General features: G+C 41.1%; 1 pseudogene; it reads right to left on the bottom strand.

Annotated features, from left to right (window-relative positions):
- Window positions 1-9,875: 9,875 nt before the first annotated feature.
- The window catches only part of LOC110502148, a 47,447-nt pseudogene continuing 36,473 nt past the window's right edge, over window positions 9,876-20,849 (bottom strand).

The raw sequence follows: 20,849 nt of genomic DNA, 5'->3' as shown, positions 1-20,849 counted from the left end.
CCCTCCCAGGCAAACCGGAGACCCAGGGACCCCCTCCCAGGCAAACCGGAGACCCAGGGGCCCCCTCCCAGGCAAACCGGAGACCCAGGGACCCCCCCCCAGGCAAACCGGAGTCCCAGGGACCCCCATCAAAAGTGACCAAAAACATTTGTTTTCCTACTGTATATGTCTTGTCCTATCATCAGGTGAATGATTTAGATTTTTTATTTCACCTTTATTTAACCAGGTAGGCTAGTTGAGAACAAGTTCTCATTTGCAACTGCGACCTGGCCAAGATAAAGCAAAGCAGTTTGAGACATACAACAACACAAAGTTACACGTAAATAAACGTACAGTCAATAACACAATAGAAAAATCTATGTACAGTGTGTGCAAATGTAGAAATGCCATTATTGTAGAAGGATTTCTGCATAAATTGGTCATGACATTTGATCTGATCTTCATCTACAGTTGAATTCGGAACTTAACATACACTAAGGTTGGAGTTATTAAAACTAGTTTTTCAACCACTCCACAAATTTCTTGTTAACAAACCATAGTTTTGGCAAGTCAGTTAGGACATCTACTTTGTGCATGACACAAGTAATTTTTCCAATAATTGTTTACAGACAGATTATTTCACTTATATCACAATTCCAGTGGGTCAGAAGTTTACATGCACTAATTTGACTGTGCCATTAAACAACTTGGAAAATTCCCAAAAATGTCATGACTTTAGAAGCTTCTGATAGGCTATAGACCTCCAAAAAAAAATGTAGACCTCCACAACTCTGGTTCATCGTTGGGAGCAATTTCCAAATGCCTGAAGGTGCCATCTTCATCTGTACAAACAATACAATACAAGTATAAACACCATGGGACCATGCAGCCATCATACCGCTCAGGAAGGAGACGCGTTCTCTCCTAGAGATGAATGTACTTTGGTGTGAAAAGTGCAAATCAATCCCAGAACAACAGCAAAGGACCTTGTGAAGATGCTGGAGGAAACAGGTACAAAAGTGTCTATATCCACAGTAAAACGAGTCCTATATTGACATAACCTGAAAGGCCACTCAGCAAGGAAGAAGCCACTGCTCCAAAACCGCCATAAAAAAGCCAGACTACGGTTTGCAACTGCACATGGGGATAAAGATCATAATTTTTGGAGAAATGTCCTTTGGTCTGATGAAACAAAAATAGAACTGTTTGGCCATAATGACCATCGTCATGTTTGGAGGAAAAAGGGGGAGGCTTGCAAGCCGAAGAACAACATCTCAACTGTGAAGCACGGGGGTGGCAGCATCATGTTGTGGGGGTGCTTTGCTGCTGGAGGGACTGGTGCACTTCACAAAATAGATGGCATCGTGAGGATGGAAACTTATCTGGATATATTGAAGCAACGTCTCAAGACATCAATTAGGGAGTTACAGCTTGGTCACAAATTGGTCTTCCAAATGGACAATGACCCCAAGCATACTTCCAAAGTTGTGGCAAAATTGCTTACGGACATCAAACTCAAGGTATTGGAATGGCCATCACAAAGCCCTGACCTCAATCCTATAGAAAATGTGTGGGCAGAACTGAAAAAGCGTGTGTGAGCAAGGAGGTCTACAAACCTGACTCAGTTACACCAGCTCTGTCAGGAGGAAAAGTATGTGAACCCTTGCATTTAATAACTGGTTGACGCTTTTTTGGCAGCAATAAACTCGTTTTCTGTAGTTGCGGATCAGACCTGCACGGCCAGGAGGAATTTTGGACCATTCATCTTTACAAAACTGTTTCAGTTCAGTAATATTCTTAGGATGTCTGGGGTGAACCACACTCGAGGTCATGCCACAGCACTTTAAATCAGGTTTAGGTCAGGACTCTAACTGGGCCACTCCAGAAGGCGTATTTTCTTCTGTTGAACCCATTCTTTGTTGATTTACTTCTGTGTTTTGGGTTGTAGTCCAGTTGCATTACCCAACTTATTTTGAGCTTCAATTGGCAGCCAGATAGCCTTACATTCTCCTGCAAAATGTCTTGATAAAGTTGGGAATTCATTTTCTGTCGATGATAGCAAGCTCTCCAGGCCCTGAGGCAGCAAAGCAGCCCCAAACCATGACGCTCCCTACACCATACTTTACAGTTGGATGAGGTTTTGATGTTGGTGTGCTGTGCCTTTTTTTCTCTCCACACATAGTGTTGTCTGTTCCTTCTGTCATGACGTTGTCCTCTTTGGGTACAGCGACCACCCCTCCCTCTGTACCGGCCTTTTCTATGCACCAGCCCCTACCCCCCTGTCTCCTACACCCAGGCTGCTGTGTTCAGAGAGAGGTCATAAATTCCTGGAGGAGATTATCTCCTAATGGCCACAGAATATAGAGAGAGTGAAGTTTCATAGAGAACAAAGGAATTTCTTCTACCTCACAGAACTTGAGGTCCGAACAACATTTTTGTTCTGGAGAAGGTATAAAAGATCGATGAAGTATCCAGCTACGAACTGGTCTGTTTGGTACAATTTTGTGAAACTCATGGGAGACAATACGGCCACATTACCATAACGCTGTTTATATAATAGCCTCAGATATGAGGTTTACATCTAATTGTTGTATAAGATGAATGAGTGAGGATGATACTGTTTGTAAAATTGTGTAATGTGATTTTGGACTGTTTAACAAAGGAAACTCCAATTCCCTTTTGAGTTGAACTAAATCAGAGGACCGCCCATGAGCCCAGTTAGGGTCGGGCATCCTGGGACAGGCCCTTTTCTGCAATTCCGAATAAAACCCCCACCTTGAGAATTTTTCAACAGACCATGTTGCTCTCAATTACGAGAGGACAAAAGGTTGCAGACCAGACTGCTGAATCTTTTAACCATCCCATGTGGTTAAACTCTTAAGACTATCGATACCGACAGAATAAGAACAAGTCTTTGATATTAATTACTAGTCTGCAGCTAGGAATTCGGTATCATTGAATGCGAAGACCGACAACCGCCGAAACATCTATCCATAACGACATTAATGAATGTCACTCTGAACTATCCATTCTAACCACGACAGAGAGGGCAGACAAATTCTCCAACAGAAGCAAACTTTCAACAGAGACCCCAAAAACACACTGAGCGTAAATATATATATTGATTGCAATTGTTCCCGAATGAGTGAGCGTTCATGTGCAAAGGATTAGCATTTCCATTGTTATAATTATCAACTGTGTGTTGTCTTATCTCAGTCGACCCCACTTCCCTTTAGTACAACAAGCCACCATGTTGGTTTAGCCCACTAGGGCACATTCCCCTATCATTTCTTGTAACCATATTTACTTTGTTTGTTTGTGTGTGCACTTCTGTGATTGTTTAGTTAGTTAATAAATCAATTATTTAAGAAAATTGATGCATGGATGACTCATAGTGAAGACTGGGTTTGTGCAGATAACCAACAATTTACGACTAATGTGAGGTAAAGAAGAATTCATTAATCAGAAGACTATTGATCAGATATGAAAATATCTGAAAAGTTATATTAGGAAAATTATAACTTTGTCATCTGAATATTTTCCTTGGTGCCCTGACTTCCTAGTTAATTACAGTTACATGATTAATTAGTTAATCACGAAATGCTAATTACAGAGAATCTTTGATAAAAACTAAAAGTCTTAATTTAATGATAGTAAAGACACGACACTTCCAAACAACTCAACTTCAGTTTAATCCACATAATATTTTGCTAGATGTGCTGTGGAACATCCAGGTGCTCTTTTGTGAACTTCAGACATGCAGCAATGTTTTTTTTAGAATGCAGTGGCTTCATCAGTGATGTCTTCCCATGAACACCATTCTTGTTTAGTGTTTGACATATCGTAGACTCGTCAACAGAGATGTTACCATGTTTCATAGATTTCTGTACGTTTTTAGCTGACACTCTGGGATTCTTCTTAACCTCATTGAGTATTCTGCACTGAGCTCTTACAGTCATCTTTGCAGGACGGACACTCCTAGGGAGAGGAGCAACAGTGCTGAACTTTCTCCATTTATAGACAATTTGTCTTACCGTGGACTGACGAACATCAAGGTAGAGATACTTTTGTAACCCTTTCTAGCTTTTTGCAAGTCAACAATTCTTAATCTTAGGTCTTCTGAGATCTCTTTTGTCTGAAGCATGGTTCACATTAGGCAATGCTTCTTGTGAATAGCAAGCTCAAATTTTGTGAGCGTTTTTGTTTGGCAGGGCTTCTCTAACCAACACCTCCAATCTCATCTCATTGATTGGCCTCCAGGTTAGCTGACTCCTGATTAGCTTTTGGAAAAGTCATTAGCCTCGGGGTTCACATACTTTTGCCAACATACACTGTGAATGTTTAAATTATGTATTCAATATAGACAAGAAAAATACAATTTGTGTGTTATTAGTTTAAGCACACTATGTTTGTCTATTGTTGTAAGATGAAGATCAGATCAAATTTTATGACACATTTTTGCAGAAATCCAGGTAATTCCAAAGGGTTCACATACTTTTTCTTGCCACTGTACATAGCAAATCAGACAACAATCAGACCAGCAGTCTAGTGTTGTACTGTCAACATGGGTCAGATCATTCAAGGGGATGTGGGGAAGGACATTTCTCCTCCCTTCTGTCTCCCTCTCCCTCTTTTCCTATAAACTCACCTCATTTGATTGGCTGATGATTTTAACTGATTTACATATGCTGGGGATAATTACTAGCTTTCTATTTAGAGCTTGGCAACACACAGGCTATAATTTAACACTCAGACATCTTGACGGAATAAAAAAAAGTGATGTGGGGGGTTGGGAGAGTTTCCTGAAATCCAACTCTTTTTCTCTTCCAACACACCGCACAGGGAAAGGAGCCAAGACAAACATTCATTCCCTGTTTGAGTTTCAATTATTCTAAGAATCAGATCTGGGTCTGGGGCCAAGGACTGAATCTGTTGATGAACTCTCAGCTCTCATCTCCGGAAGAAAACACATTTATTGGCTTTAAACGAACTTGAATGTTGAACAAAAAAATAAATGTGTGGTTGGATGTGCCAAGGCCAATGCAGGCAATATATTTCAATGTGTTACAGCCAAGCATACACTTACTTTCAGAACCAAGACAGGTGCAATTATACAGCACAATGCATGCAAGGGGTAATCTATCATCGCAAGTGCCTTTTAACTGATCATCTCAGACTATTCAGAACGGCATGAAGCACAGAATAGACAGACAGTAATTTAGTCCAGGTGTCCCTTTCCTTCCGTCATATCAAATCAGACTGAATAAAACAAAGACAACTGTTTTATTATCTTTCTGCTTCTCATAACAGAGAGGACAGAAAACAGTGACTGGACCTTTGTCTGTCAAAGCCATTCTTTGACAGAAGTTTTTCTTATACTCGGTATGAGTTGCATTATGTGATGGGCAAAAATATGGACTTGACTTAAACCCTTTTACTTTGTGAGGAAGAAGCAAGAAGAAAGTAGTGATAAGTAAACACACTAGAAGACAGACTAGCAGCAGCATATTTCTTCTTACTCAGGCAGGCAGGATGTCCAGGAGCCTCCCAGGGCCTGGAACAAGGGTGGATCAGTAGGGGGGAACATAACATCTCCTGCCTGGGCTGTTAGGCCGACAGCAGGTGTCATGACTCTCTCTCCTTGGCGAGGATCAAAAGGACCCATCAGCTAGCCAAATGTTTGAGGATGACCAGACCCCCCCCCCTCTCTCTCCCACAGGAGAGGAGAGGGGGAGTTTAGCCTGTTTTATAAATAAATACCTTGGAGAAACTCTCCCCCACTCTGCAGAAATGGAAGGCTGAAAATCCTTTGTTATAGAGAAACTTTGCCGTCAAAACTCCAACATCCAAAAGTGGATAATGAAACAATATTTCTAACATAAAGAATATCTGAAATGGTCAGTGGGGATTTAAGGAGAAGTCTATCGTTAATTCTGTGAATAACACTAGTATCTTTTATCAATGTTTATTATGAGTATTTCTGCAAAATCACCGGATGTTTTGGAATCAAAACATTACTGCACGTAACGCGCCAATTTAAACTGAGATTTTTGGATATAAATATGCACATTATCGAACAAAACATACATGTATTGTGTAACATGATGTCCTATGAGTGTCATCTGATGAAGATCATCAAAGGTTAGTGATTCATTTTATCTATATTTCTGCTTTTTGTGACTTCTATCATTGGCTGGAAAAATGGCTGTGTTTTTTTTACTTGGCGGTGATCTAACAAAATCATATGTTGTGCTTTAGCTGTAAAGCATTTTTAAATCAGACATGATGGGTAGATTAACAAGAGGTTTATCTTTCATTTGTTGTATTGGACTTGTTAATTTCTTATGGCTGGGGGGCAGTATTGAATCGCTTGGATGAATAAGTTGTCCAAAGTAAACGGCCTGCTCCTCAGTCTCAGTTGCTAATATATGCAAATTATTATTAGTATTGGATAGAGAACACTCTAAAGTTTCCAAAACGGTCAAAATATTGTCGGTGAGTATAACAGAACTGATATTGCAGGCGAAACCCTGAGGAAAAGTGGCTTCTATTTTGAAAACTCTATGTTCCATAGCCTGCCTTTGCTCCATTTTTAAAGGGATATCAACCAGATTCCTTTTCCTAGCGCTTCTTCAAGGTGTCAACAATCTTTAGACATAGTTTCAGGCTTTTTTTAAAAAAATGAGCGAGAAAGATAACAGTGCGTCAGTGTATGGCTGGGTGCCAGCAGCGTTTTGTATGGGCAACAGAGTTTGGGCAGCCATTGCCTTTCCCTCTCTGACCTGTTAGATCTCTAGGGGCGCTATTTCATTTTTGGATAAAAAACGTTCCCGTTTTAAGCGCGATATTTTGTCACGAAAAGATGCTCGACTATGCATTCTTGACAGTTTTGGAAAGAAAACACTCTGAAGTTTCAGAATCTGCAAAGATTTTGTCTGTAAGTGCCCCAGAACTCATTCTACAGGCGAAACCAAGATGATGCATCAACCAGGAATTAGCAGAATTTCTGAAGCTCTGTTTTCCATTGTCTCCTTATATGGCTGTGATTGCGCAAGGAATGAGCCTACACTTTCTGTCGTTCGCCCAAGGTCTTAGCAGCATTGTGACGTATTTGTAGGCATATCATTGGAAGATTGACCATAAGAGACTACATTTTCCAAGTGTCCGCCTGGTGTCCTGCGTGGAATTCGGTGCGCAATTGCCAGCTGCTTGTACTTTACCATTTGATTCAGGGGAGAAACCATGTGTCCAAGAACGATGTATCAATGAAGAGATATGTGAAAAACACCTTGATGATTGATTCTAAACAACGTTTGCCATGTTTTCAGTCGATATTATGGAGTTAATTTGGAAAAAAGTTCGCGTTTTGAGGACTGAATATTCTGTTTTTTTTTGGTAGCCAAATGTGATGTATAAAACGGAGCTATTTCTAATACACAAAGAATCTTTTTGGAAGAACTGAGCATCTGCTATCTAACTGAGAATATCCTCATTGAAAACATCAGAAGTTCTTCAAAGGTAAATTATTTTATTTGAAGGCTTTTATGTTTTTGTTGAAATGTTGCGTGCTGGATGCTAACGCTAATGCTAACGCTAAATGCTTTGCTAGCTAGCTACTTTTACACAAATTATTGTTTTCCTATGGTTGAGAAGCATATTTTGAAAATCTGAGATGACAGTGTTGTTTACAAAAGGCTAAGCTTGCGAGATGGCATATTTATTTCATTTCATTTGCGATTTTCATGAATAGTTAACGTTGCGTTATGGTAATGAGCTTGAGGCTGTAGTCACGATACCGGATCCGGGTTTGGGAGATCAGAGAGGTTAAAAAGACAGTTGTGGTTGGTATATTATCTATTATATATTTTAAAAACAACCTGAGGATTGATTATAAAAAACGTTTGACATGTTTCTGTGGACATTACGGATACTATTTGGAATTTGTCTGCGTTGTCGTGACCGCTCTTTCCTGTGGATTTCTGAACATAACGCGCTAAACAAACTGAGGTATTTTGGATATAAAAATAATCTTTATGTAACAAAAGGAACATTTATTGTGTAACTGTGAGTCTCGTGAGTGAAAACATCCGAAGATCATCAAAGGTAAACGATTAATTTGATTGCTTTTCTGATTTTCTTGACCAAACTACTTGATGCTAGGTGTACATAATGTTTTGTCGAGCGATCGATAAACTTACACAAACGCTTGGATTGCTTTCGCTGTAAAGTATATTTTCATATCTGACACGACAGGTGGATTAACAAAAGGCTAAGCTGTGTTTTGCTATATTGCACTTGTGATTTCATGAATATAAATATTTGTAGTAATATTATTTGAATGTGGCGCTATGCAATTCAGCGGTTGTTGATGAAAATTATCCCGTTAACGGGATTGCAGCCATAAGAAGTTGATGTGGGAAAGTTACATATTTCTAAAGAATATTTTGGAAATTCACGCGCTGCCCTTTCAGCGGAATGTTGTCAAGGGGTTCCGCCAGCGGAACGCCTGCCCTAGAAAGGTTAAAGAACAATCCTGTCAGAAGTGTATTATTTTGTGATATAATTAAGAATGGTATAACTAAATAACTGTATCTCTGAGGGTGTACACATTCTGGTTGTCAGGTTTGCATCTAAATGTTGAATGAAATATATGATGAAGTATGACAATATTTAAAAAAAAAAAAATAGAAATGTGATTTTAGCCTTCTAAATGAGATAATGGCTGTTCATATAAACCTGGGCCCAGTCAGTAACCACGCCCACGTGAGCACAGACATTGTGTCGGCGTGTTGGAATGCCCCTAAGACCAGAGTGCTTAAATGGACTTGCTAACGAAATTTACATCAGATCAAAACATGCCGGGTTGCTGTCGCAATGTAAAGTGGTCTTAGCTGTACTCTGAATAATCAACCATTGAGACCAGAGAATGTGAGGATGTGGTCCACATGTTGAAATGGTTAAAACTACAAGACCAGAAAATGGTAAGACCCTCTGAAACTCTCAACGAGTAAAGAAGGTGAAGACTAGACCAAATATTCACAGTCTGCAGCTGAGTATGTGAAGTAGTCTAGGACAATTGACCAAAGATGTGAGGGAAGAACAGATCCCTCTCACCACTGTGGGGTACACCTGGAGGTATCCATTCTAAGAACACTCCAAGACAAAGAAGCCTGCACCTAAGAAGGACATTGTGACCTCTGGTGGATAACTAGAGACTTACATCGAACTACTCCCCATAGACGGATCGAGTGGTTTCAACAGAGAGACGACAGAGAAAGATATCTACGCGTAAATATATGTTGCATTTCTAATCCGAATGAGCGGTTGTTAGGGTGCTAAATATTCATATTTAGGGTGAGTGTAGTTTCCAAATATATGTACGATAAGTCCACTCTATTTATCTCTCCCAAGCTTTATCTTTCCCCACGCCCCCATCCAATGTGTAACAAGCCGTCATATCGTGTCAGTCCACTAGGGACCTGTTTTCATCGCATTACGTTAGTAATCAATAACCCATACTGTGTGTGTGTTTATGTATTTCTGTGTGATTATTTAGTTAGTTAGTAAATAAATAATTTAGCCAATTTGTGTATCGCTGATTCATCACAGATTTATGAAGTCAACGACATTCAGAATGAGACTGATATGAGGATATAATTAATAGTTGACTGATATTGATGTAAGAGATTTTCAGATACACTCTAAATATTAAGTCGGGAGATAGTAAGTCGCTTAAAAACTTTTCCCATGGTGCCCCAAATTCCTAATGAGTTAATTGTTACATGATTAATTTAATCGAGTAATACTTAAATGTAGAAGGTAATTAATCGAGAAATAGCAGTCATCAGATTAATGATAGTCATGACACAGGTGAGCTGATAGTGGCATGACAGCGTTTAGGACAGGCCCCTGTGGGAGACGGTGTGAGTTTGTCTGTTTCCCTGGGTGGTGGTGACAGTGTGTTTTACCCTCTGAGCGCTGACAAACAGCTTGTGAATGATGCTGCTGGCTGGACCGCACCCTGCTCTGATCACAGACACCTCAGGTTCCTCCAGCAAAGATCTCACGAACCTGAGAGAGAGAAAAGAGAGAGAAAGAGAGGGACAGAGAGAGAAATGCACAGAGATGAGGGAAGTGAGGGTCATTTCAGGGGAACATTGTCAGAAAACATGCACGCAGGTCAAACACATTCTATTGAAAACATTATACATTTACCTTGGGAACAACAAGATGTTGGAAAACTAACTGCACAGTAAAGATCTTCACAGGTTCAACAGACCCGAAATTCTGAGATGCGACCTGGGACCAGAACGGGTCTCAGGTACTGTATGTGCAATTAAAATATATTTACCTACTGGATCTGTCCTCTGTTAATTTACTGTTTGTGTGATGAGAACTGTGCAAACGTGTTATGTGTGTCAGCCAAATGCAACAAAATAAAACACATAGCTTATGTCCAGCTGAAACTGGATCCAGCTGCTCACCTCACGTGCCCCTGCTGCTGAGGAGGAGCATTGGCCTAGGCTACTGTTGATTGCGAAGATGAAGTTATTTTTAATTGAAGTAAAGCAAAGGTTAGAGGAGAAAGGGTATAGTGAAAAGAAGTCAACAAATGGGATGTCCTAGGGGACAAGTTTTAATATTGTAGTGGACAAAGAGGAGAAGAACGTTGACGCAGCCAAACGGACTGTGCGCAACTCGCTATTCAGGTTTGATGCAATTTTCTACCTTTCATTTATTTTGGATTTTTATTTGTTATCAATTGTTTAGCCATTAATAATAATATGTATTATTATTATAGGCATGCTGTAAAATAAATAGCATTAGCCTATTGCTGTCACAATACGGTAGGCAATCACACTTGTTGGTAATAGCTGCATACGCTTAGCCTTCTGTTGAGCCATTTTCATTGGCCAAATTAAGTTCCAGCTGTAATGTTGTGTTTGCCGCAATATAATAAAATTACCAGTAGGCCTACTATGCTAGTAGTGCTCAAACAATGAAAAGGAAACCCCAAAGAGGGCAAGATGCAAATATGTACTTATTTTTTTATTTAGTTTTGTACGGTTACATCCTTTTTCATGATATCCAATTGGTACTTACATTGTCCCATTGCTGCAACTCCTGTATGGCTCGGGAGAATCTTAGGTCGGGAGCCAGTCGTCCTCTGAAACACGACCCTGCCAAGCCACACTGTTTCTTGACACACTGTTCGCTTAACCTCGGAAGCCAGCCGCACCAATGTGTCGGAGGTAATGCCGTACAGCTGGCGACCGAAGTCAGCAGCCCGACACAAGAATTCGCTAGCGATGGGACAAGGAAATCCTGGCCGGCCAAACCCTCCACTAACCCGGACGATGCTGGGCCAATTGTGCGCCGCATCATGGGTCTTGAACCCGGGGCTGTAGTGACACCTCAAGCAGTGCAAAGCAGTGCCTTTGACCGCTGCGCCACTCGGGACCCGGGGCTGTAGTGACACCTCAAGCAGTGCAAAGCAGTGCCTTTGACCGCTGCGCCACTCGGGAGGTCCCACAAATATTAATTTCATGCCAAAATAACCTGTTCGTATTATCCCTATAAACAAGGACTTGACTTACTTTTGATGTTACCCTAATAAAGTTAAGGAACTTTTGTGAAGGTTTGGTGTGGTATGGCTATTATTAGGATTAGCTAAGCCTACCGCAGGCCTATGAAGGCAGCGCACACTGACTCCAACAGTTCAACTTGAGGTGAGGAAGAATGTTTAAGGCCTTCCGGAGTTACTCCTTTAATATAACGCTTATCTTTGAAGACCTCTACTGCACAGTACAGTAAACAAAATGTGAAGAGTGAAGACAACAGCCCTCTCCCCTGACACAGCATCTCCGATACAAGACAGGACAAGCCGTTGGTTGTTAGATAGAGAAAGGACAGTTAGTGGTTGGTGGCTGCATGGTGCTTCAGGCCAGCCCTGGGTGTCCTCTTAATGAGGCTTGCTCTCCTGCCTGACTGGCTCTCTAGCCTGGCTGCCCAGAACCTCAGAGGCCCCTAGAACTAATGAAGACTGGGGTCCTCCCTGACACAACCCCCGTCTGTCTGTATCGCTGTCTCTCTCTTCATGCACCTGAGCCTATAACACTGTATACCAAAACCTTTACACATCTACACACACTGACTCCCTCAAATCACTCACAAACACACGTGGTCCATTCAAAACATGTCCCTTCCCAGTGTTCGCACACGCGTGTGTGTTTGCCTTACCTTTATTACCTTACAAAAAAGTATACGTTGTGGCAAATTTGCTGCAAACTAAATAGTGTGCCACAAAAAAATGTTTGCCATTAGTTATGAATCTGCGGCAACCATTGGCAACAATAATATTTATTGCCACTGGTGGCAAACAGTTTGTAAGTTATTTTTAAATAAATGGATCAGCATTATTTTAATTTAAATACTGTTACTACTATTTACTACTATTTATTTTAATAAATGGATCAGTAGCCACTTTAATCATGTTTACATATCTTAAATACTCATCTCATGTGTATATACTGTATTTTATACTATCTATTGCATCGTGCCTATGCCACGCTCGGTTATCGCTCGTCCATATATTTATTTATATGTACATTAAAACATTAATTTTCCATCCATTTAGATTTGTGTGTAGTAGGTAGTTGTTGTGGAATTGTAAGATTACTTGTTAGATATTACTGCACTGTCGGAACTAGATCACAAGCATTTCGCTACACCTGCGTTAACATCTGCAAACCATCTGTATGTGACCAATACGATTTGATTTGATTTGATTAGGCAAAAGGAATGGCAAATAAGTCTGGCTGCACAACCAATTGGCAAACGTACTGCAAATTTAGAAATCATGTGACTAAATGAAATAAAAAGAAAAGGAAACTACACTATTAAACAAAAGGTAAATGACAATGGACGAGAGTAAAAAGCTTTGGAGCACCTTCAATGACATTTTGGGAAAAAAGGCAAACTCAGCTCCATCTTTCATTGAATCAGATGGCTCATTCATAACAAAAGTGACTGATATTGCCAACTACTTTATTTTTTTTTTCATTGGCAAGATTAGCAAATTTAGGGAAGACATGCCAGCAACAAATGCTGACACTACACATCCAAGTATATCTGACCAAATTATGAAAGACAATCATTTTAATTTTGAACTCCGTAAAGTGAGTGTGGAAGAGATAAAAAAAAAATTGTTGTCTACCAATAATGACAAGTCACCAAAGTCTGACAACTTGGATAGAAAATTACTGAGGATAGTAGCGGACGATATTGCCACTCCTATTTTCTATATCTTCAATTTAAGCCTACTAGAAAGTGTGTGCCCTCAGGCCTGGAGGGAAGAAAAAGTCATTCCGCTACCTAAGAATAGTAAAGCCCCCTTTACTGGCTCAAATAATCAACGAATCAGCTTGTTACCAACCCTTAGTAAAGTTTTAGAAAAAATTGTATTTGACCAGATACGAAAGTATTCACGCCCTTGGCATTTTTCCTATTTTGTTGCCTTACAACCTCTTTTTTTAATCATTTGATTTACACAACATGCCTACCACTTTGAAGATGCTAAATATTTTTCATTGTGAAACAGACAAGAAATAAGACAAAAAAACAGAAAACTTGTATAACTATTCACTCCCGCAAAGTCAATACTTTGTAGAAGAACCTTTTACAGCAATTACAGCTGCAAGTCTCTTGGGGTATGTCTCTATAAGCTCAGCACATCTAGCCACTGGGATTTTTGCCCATTCTTCAAGGCAAAACTGCTCCAGCTCCTTCAAGTTGGATGGGTTCCGCTGGTGTACAGCAAATCTTTAAGTCATACCACAGATTCTCAATTGGATTGAGGTCTGGGCTTTGACTAGGCCATTCCAAGACATTTAAATGTTTCCCCTTAAACCACTTGAGTGTTGCTTTAGCGGTATGCTTATGGTCATTGTCCTGTTTGAAGGTGAACCTCCGTCCCAGTCTCAAATCTCTGGAAGACAAACAGGTTTCCCTCAAGAATTTTCCTGTATTTAGCGCCATCCATCATTCCTTCAATTCTGACCAGTTTCCCAGTCCCTGCCAATGAAAAACATATAGGGGATAGTGTTCTCAGGGTGATGAGAGGTGTTGGGTTAGCCCCAGACATAGCGTTTTCCTTGATGGCCAAAAAGCTCAATTTCAGTCTCATCTGACCAGAGTACCTTCTTCCATATGTTTGGGGAGTCTCCCACATGCCTTTTGGCGAACACCAAACGTGTTTACTTATTTTTTTATTTAATCAATGGCTTTTTTTCTGGCCACACATCCGTAAAGCCCAGCTCTGCGGAGAGTACGGCTTAAAGTGGTCCTATGGACAGATACTCCAATCTCCGCTATGGAGCTTTGCAGCTCCTTCAGGGTTATCTTTGGTCTCTTTGTTGCCTCTTTGATTAATGCCCTCCTTGCCTGGTCTGTGAGTTTTGGTGGGCGGCCCTCTCTTGGCAGGTTTGCTGTGGTGCCATATTCTTTCCATTCTTTAATAATGGATTTAATGGTGCTCAGTGGGATGTTCAAAGTTACAGATATTTTTTTATAACCCAACCCTGATCTGTACTTCTCCACAACGTTGTCCCTGACTTGTTTGGAGAGCTCCTTGGTCTTCATGGTGCCCCTTGCTTAGTGGTGTTGCAGACTCTGGGGCCTTTCAGAACAGGTATATATATACTGATATCATGTGACAGATCATGTGACACAGATTGCACACAGATGGACTTTATTTAACTAATTTTGTGACTTATGAAGATAATTGGTTGCACCAGATCTTATTTAAGGCATAATAGCAAAGGGGGTTAATACATATGCACGTACCACTTTCCCGTTTTACATTTTTTTCATTTAAATTTTGCAAGGCACTGTACAATGCTATTTTACAGTACACAAACTGACAAGACTTTCAGCACCCTTATAGGGAAGTACAATCAACAAGCACAGCACTTAGACAAATGACTGATGATTGACAGAGAAATTGATGATAAAAAGATTGTGGGGGCTGTTTTGTTAGACTTTAGTGTAGCTTTTGACATTATTGTTCACAATCTGTTGGTGGAAAAATGTATATGTTATGGCTTTACACCCCCTGCTACATTGCGGATAAAGAGTTTCCTGTCTAACAGAACACAGAGGGTGTTCTTTAATGGAAGCCTCTCCAATATAATCCAGGTAGAATCAGGAATTCCCCAGGGCAGCTGTATAGGCCCCTTACTTTTTTCAATCTTTAATCTTTAATAACAACATGCCACTGGCTTTAAGTAAAGCCAGTGTGTCTATGTATGCGGATGACTAAACACTATACATGTCAGCTACTACAGAATCTGAAATGACTGCAATACTTAACAAAGAGCTGCAGTTAGTTTCAGAATGGGTGGCAAGGAATACATTTGTCCTAAATATTTCAAAAACTAAAAGCATTGTATTTGGGACAAATCATTCACTAAACCCTAAATCTCAACTAAATCTTCAAATAAATAATGTGGAAATTGAGCAAGTTGAGGTGACTGAACTGCTTGGAGTAACCCTGGATTGTAAACGGTCATGGTCAAAATATATTAATACAACAGTAGCTAAGATGATGAGAAGTCTGTCCATAATTAAGCACTGCTCTACCATTTTAACAGCACGATCAACAAGGCAGGTCCTACAGGCTCTAGTTTTGTCACACCTGGACAACTGTTCAGTCGTGTGGTCATGTGCCACAAAAGAGGAACTTAGGAAAATTGCAATTGGCTCAGAACAGGGCAGCACGGGCCTCCCGGGTGGCGCAGTGGTCTTAGGCACTACATCGCATTGCTAGCTGTGCCACCAGAGACTCTGGGCTCGAGCCCTCGGGAGGTCCATGGGGCGACACACAATTGGCCTAGCGTCGTCCGGGTTAGGCCGGTAGGGATATCCTTGTCTCATCGTGCACTAGCGACTCCTGTGGCGGACCAGGCGCAGTGCACGCTAACTAGGTCGCCAGGTGCACAGTGTTTCCTCCGACATATTGGTGCAGCTGGCTTCCGGGTTGGATGCTACTTGCTAAAAAGATATCTCAATTGGGCTAACCTGAATAGAAATTGATAGGTTTGAAGCAGTTGGATAGATTTACTTAAAATCTACAGGTATTTTTGTATCTCTGCAGAGGTCTCTTGCCATACTGGTTAACATTACATTGTTTCTCTCAGGGCATGCTGTTGTGTCCTACTGTACCTCTCCAGATTCTCTGCGTCTTTGCCCGGTTCTGCCTTCCCGATGCCAAACTTAGACTTCAGAGAGCGGGAGCGGGCAATGACCATCTCCACCGCAATCAGCTGGCTGATCACATCCTGTTGGAGACAAATACAGTCACTGTGCACTGGGGTGGGTGGTAGGGGTTTGGGGTGCAGGATTGGAAAGGCATATCAACTTCAGACAGATCTTTGCCACTCACCTCCAGTTTCTTGTAGTCTGGGCTGGGGTGGCGCAGCAGCTTACCGGCATGAGAGGTGGCCTGTTGGATGGCCTTTCTTGCAGATAGGATGTCCTCTTCGGACTCTGGACAGGATGGAGAGAATGAGAGAATGAGAGAGAGCGAGAGAGTGACTGAAAAAGAGAGAGGAAGATGGACATGGGGAAAGAGGGAGAGAGATATTCAGCAGCTGTCACTCATCCTCCTTTTCCTTTAGGATGGCAGTGTGGAGGATGCAAGGCAGGGGATGGCAGGTCAGGTCTGCTGGCTTCTGTACTGCCAAGTAGTGCAGCACCTAGGGGAGAGGAGGAATATAGAAAACAAACACTCTCTCGCTTACAGCCATTATGATTGCAGAGGTTGTCAGGGCAAGGTACTTGACATTTCAAAAGGCATTGCTATTTTATGTAACTGGTTCATCCGCTTCTTTAGACTTATAGAGGCTGCCTGCCATATAAATGCAACTGACCCATCGCTAAGCGACGCTCCATAATTACGGACAACTAATCGCAGCTCTTGAATGGATAGCAACTGTCATCGAGTCCAACACCTCGGACAAGCTCACGTTTGAAGCACATCAAAGGCATTACAAAAATGAAGAGTTTTCATCCAAAAACAAATTGTTTGAATGGCTAAATAATTGAACAGTGCAACAGGGGTACTTCCTGCTGTGGTTGTTTAAAATGCAGAGCCTATACTTTTGTTATATTGTTTGCTAGCTCTTGACCACCCAACGTTGCTAATGCTAGCTAGCCAGTTAATATAACTAGCTTTTTCAAAATGTTAGCTAGCTAGCAAGCAATTTTGTCATGTTATGAATACAACTCTAGTCTGCTGTCGACATCAGAATGCGATTTCAGAGCACTAGTTAGATCCAAAAGTGGTTAGTAACTTTGGCTGCATGCTGACAGTGCATTCAGAGCCCTCCAGTGGCTAGCCACACTTTAACCTTCATTTTACCAGGTTCCCGTGAAGCAATTGTAATGACAATGTCGTGTCTTTGGCTATGCCGGATTAAGTGATATGACATGCTATTCTATAAAATCATTTCTGTGTAATTAATATTACCTGATTGAGCTAATCATGTAAATGTAATTAAATAGAAAGTCGGGGCACCACAAAATAATATTTATAGAGCAGTTATCTTCCAAATAAATTCTTAAAGACCTAGTAATATTTTACATAAATAGCAGTCAATATTAATCGTCACCTTATTATTTCAGTCTCATCTGAAAGGTGTTAATTCTTGGATATCTTTACGAACCCTGGCTAACAAGTTGAATCAGCAATACAAAATTGGGTTTAATTATTTAGTTACTAAATACCTAACTAATCACACAGAATTACATATACACAGAATGAATCATACCTTGATTACAAATGAAGTCATACAGGAAAACGTCCCTAGCGGGCGGAACAGATATGACAAAGAAAAGGGGGCTGGGTTTGAGTGAAAGAGCGGGAAGACTTGAGGAACAAAGGGAGAAGCGATGTCTCCATCGTAAATACAGTATCTTATGCATTCTAAATTACCGCCCATTTGGAAAAGGAAAATGCAATAAATATTTACTCTGAGCTGCGTTTCAGTAGGTTGGTGGAAGATGGAAGGCCTTTGAAGAATGTATCTGCTGGTAAATTGGATACGTTGTAGTAACGTCGTTGTGTGGTAGACGGGATACTCTGTCTGTTCTTTCCTAGCCCACGTTTGCAGCTGCTGTTGCTAGCTCAACGGCTAGGAGGTATCACTTCTGCAGTGAATAAGAGTTCAAAGTTCATACCATTCGCAACCAAAGCTCACGCTGATGTTGGCTTCATTCTGTAGTTATTATCTGAACCATTCTGACATCGGTCTGTCGTCCTCACATCCTCGGAACAGCAGGTTACATTTTCGTCAAAGCTTTATATAGTGGAGCGAGAAGGGTGTGTTTGAAAAGTTTTATAACCCATGTCTCTACACAGGGGCGGGCCACTGATTGAGCAGAGCCCTATCCTTATGAAAACCCAAATCTCTCATTTGGAAGCTAAAATTACATTTAATCTTTTCACCAATAATTTTATATTCAAACATTTAAATTGAACAACAATTCCATGTGAATCCGATAACTACAATGTGCAGATTTTCCACTGTAGAGTTTATGGGGGGGAGAGGTATTTATGACTGTCATAAACCTACCCCTAGGCCAACGTCATGACAACAGTCCATTATAACATACCAGAGCATCTCCTGATAAGCAATCCCTTTTTACCTAAATCTCATTTAAATTATACAATTTAACTACGACGTTGTCTTGTCCCCAGTCTGAAGTTTAGCCGTATCTAATGTTGTACATTTATAATTAGGAGGTTTTATTATCTGTTTTAACAAACCTTATTTATTTTTGTACTTAAGAATTGTATATCGTTTTTTCCTGGTGTGGTTTTCATATAAGCCCTTGTGCTTCCAGCCACACCTGCACACCGTTTACATATTTCTTTGTTTCGCGGTTTATCAATTGTTTTTCTTTCGCGCAAATAAATTAAACAACAATTTTTATTAAAACAAAAAGTAGTCTGTATTTAATTTCATTATGTATTAAAACCACAGGATTTCGTCAGTGGTTAGAAGGGAGAATTGGGCTTCCCGGGAAAATGTTGTCTGAGGTTGCAACAGGTAAAAAGGGAGGCGGGGCTTGACCAAGGGTCAAATGTGTTGGTTAGAGGCAACTCTGCATTTTAAGGATACTGCTCTTAATCCAACGCAGGGTCATTCGTTATTTTTTGTGTGAGTCGGTGATGAGATTCCAGAAATGCAATCTGATTTGGTATACCCTAATGACACACAACCATTCAGGCTCTGTTGCACTGGGATAGAACAAACTGCACAGTGTCGCACTCTTAAGATGTCGCAGAGTGACTTCCTTGTGGTGATGAACTTGACTGCAATCAGAGGAGTGTGGAATATAGAAGCACTACTGTCGTCTACCTACCTAAGAGGACAACTTAGTGGAGCAGCAAAAAAGTGTCAATCAGAAAATTAATTCCAAACTAAATCGGTGCACCTGGAGTTTACCCAAAAGAGCCGGCTGGCTGGCGGCAGGCGGATGAAGGACGCAGTGCTATAGGCTAGATTGAGACCGACCTTCCAAGGCCCAGCAAGGTTCCCCTGAACTCAGTTTAAACTCTCAGCGAGGGTACCCGTGGCAGGGAGGGGAGGGACACCTGTGTGTGTGTGTGTGTGTGTGTGTGTGTCTCATAGCAGGGACACCTTGTGTTCTGACCTACTTCTACCAGCGCTGCGTGGTGATTGGCTGAAACAGGAACAAACAGGCAGAGTGTGTAGTGAACCTGGGAGGGGTCAGTTCTCTGAGCTGGCAGCCCTGAGCTTCAGGACAGGCGGAGCTGACATTCACTGAGTCTCAGTCGAGCAGCTCAAAATGGAAAAGTATTACCTGTCACAGTCAGAAGCCTTTTTCACCTAGTGACATAAAAAGATGATTGCCCCTAAAAAACAACAAATCCCTTTGAAAAAACGGCCTGTGGCATCAATATGAGTCAGAAACATTTATTCTAGTGTAAAAATGTACTACAAAGTCAGTCAGTTTTGTCTAAAACGGAATTTGTAACCTGAGTGCATCACAATGAGTACATGAAAAAGGTTGTGTTTGGATTACAGTTATGTCAGCAATTCACGCCCCTTTTTGCCTAATAACACGTGGTGGCACCGAGCTTTCTGGGAAAAGACTGGGTGAGTTCGCTTTGCATGGCCCAGTGATAGTCTAGTATCATAGCAGCATAGCCAATGATACTGTGACGTAACTAGTTAAATACATAGCCTCTACGTAACACGTTATGTGAGAAGAAGATTTGCATAGCTAACGTTGCACCTGAAGACAAGTTTGATTCCTGATGTTAGCTAACTAGCTTATAATCAATCAAACCCGATGACATGCTTGATGCACGCTACCAGCTTTCATTCAATAATGTTTCAACACGAACTGGCTGACTATGGTCCTTGTTTGTTGTGATTGAATGGCAAAGACACACCCAAGAAACACCCACATCAAACCACACCCTCAAGACAACCCTTGTTTGCCTTCTGTCATGGCCGCTAGCATTTCTTAATGAGCTTTGATGGAAAAACAAGGCCAAATCAGGAAGTGCAGTTGACGTTTAAATCATAGTCAGTGATTGACAATGCACAATGGCTTTGGATAGAAGCTGCCCTTAGGCACAGCTCATCCTACCCAAACCCTAACCTTGGGGGGGAAAAATCCAAACTGAACTCATCCTACCCAAACCCTAACCTTGGGGGGGAAAATCCAAACTGAACTCATCCTACCCAAACCCTAACCTTGGGGGGGAAAATCCAAACTGAACTCATCCTACCCAAACCCTAACCTTGGGGGGGAAAAATCCAAACTGAACTCATCCT

The sequence above is a fragment of the Oncorhynchus mykiss genome, chromosome 22 (assembly GCF_013265735.2).
Source record: "Oncorhynchus mykiss isolate Arlee chromosome 22, USDA_OmykA_1.1, whole genome shotgun sequence".
NCBI lineage: Eukaryota > Metazoa > Chordata > Actinopteri > Salmoniformes > Salmonidae > Oncorhynchus > Oncorhynchus mykiss.
Note: the sequence above shows the minus strand (reverse complement) of the source record. Positions and strands in the feature narration are given on the sequence as shown.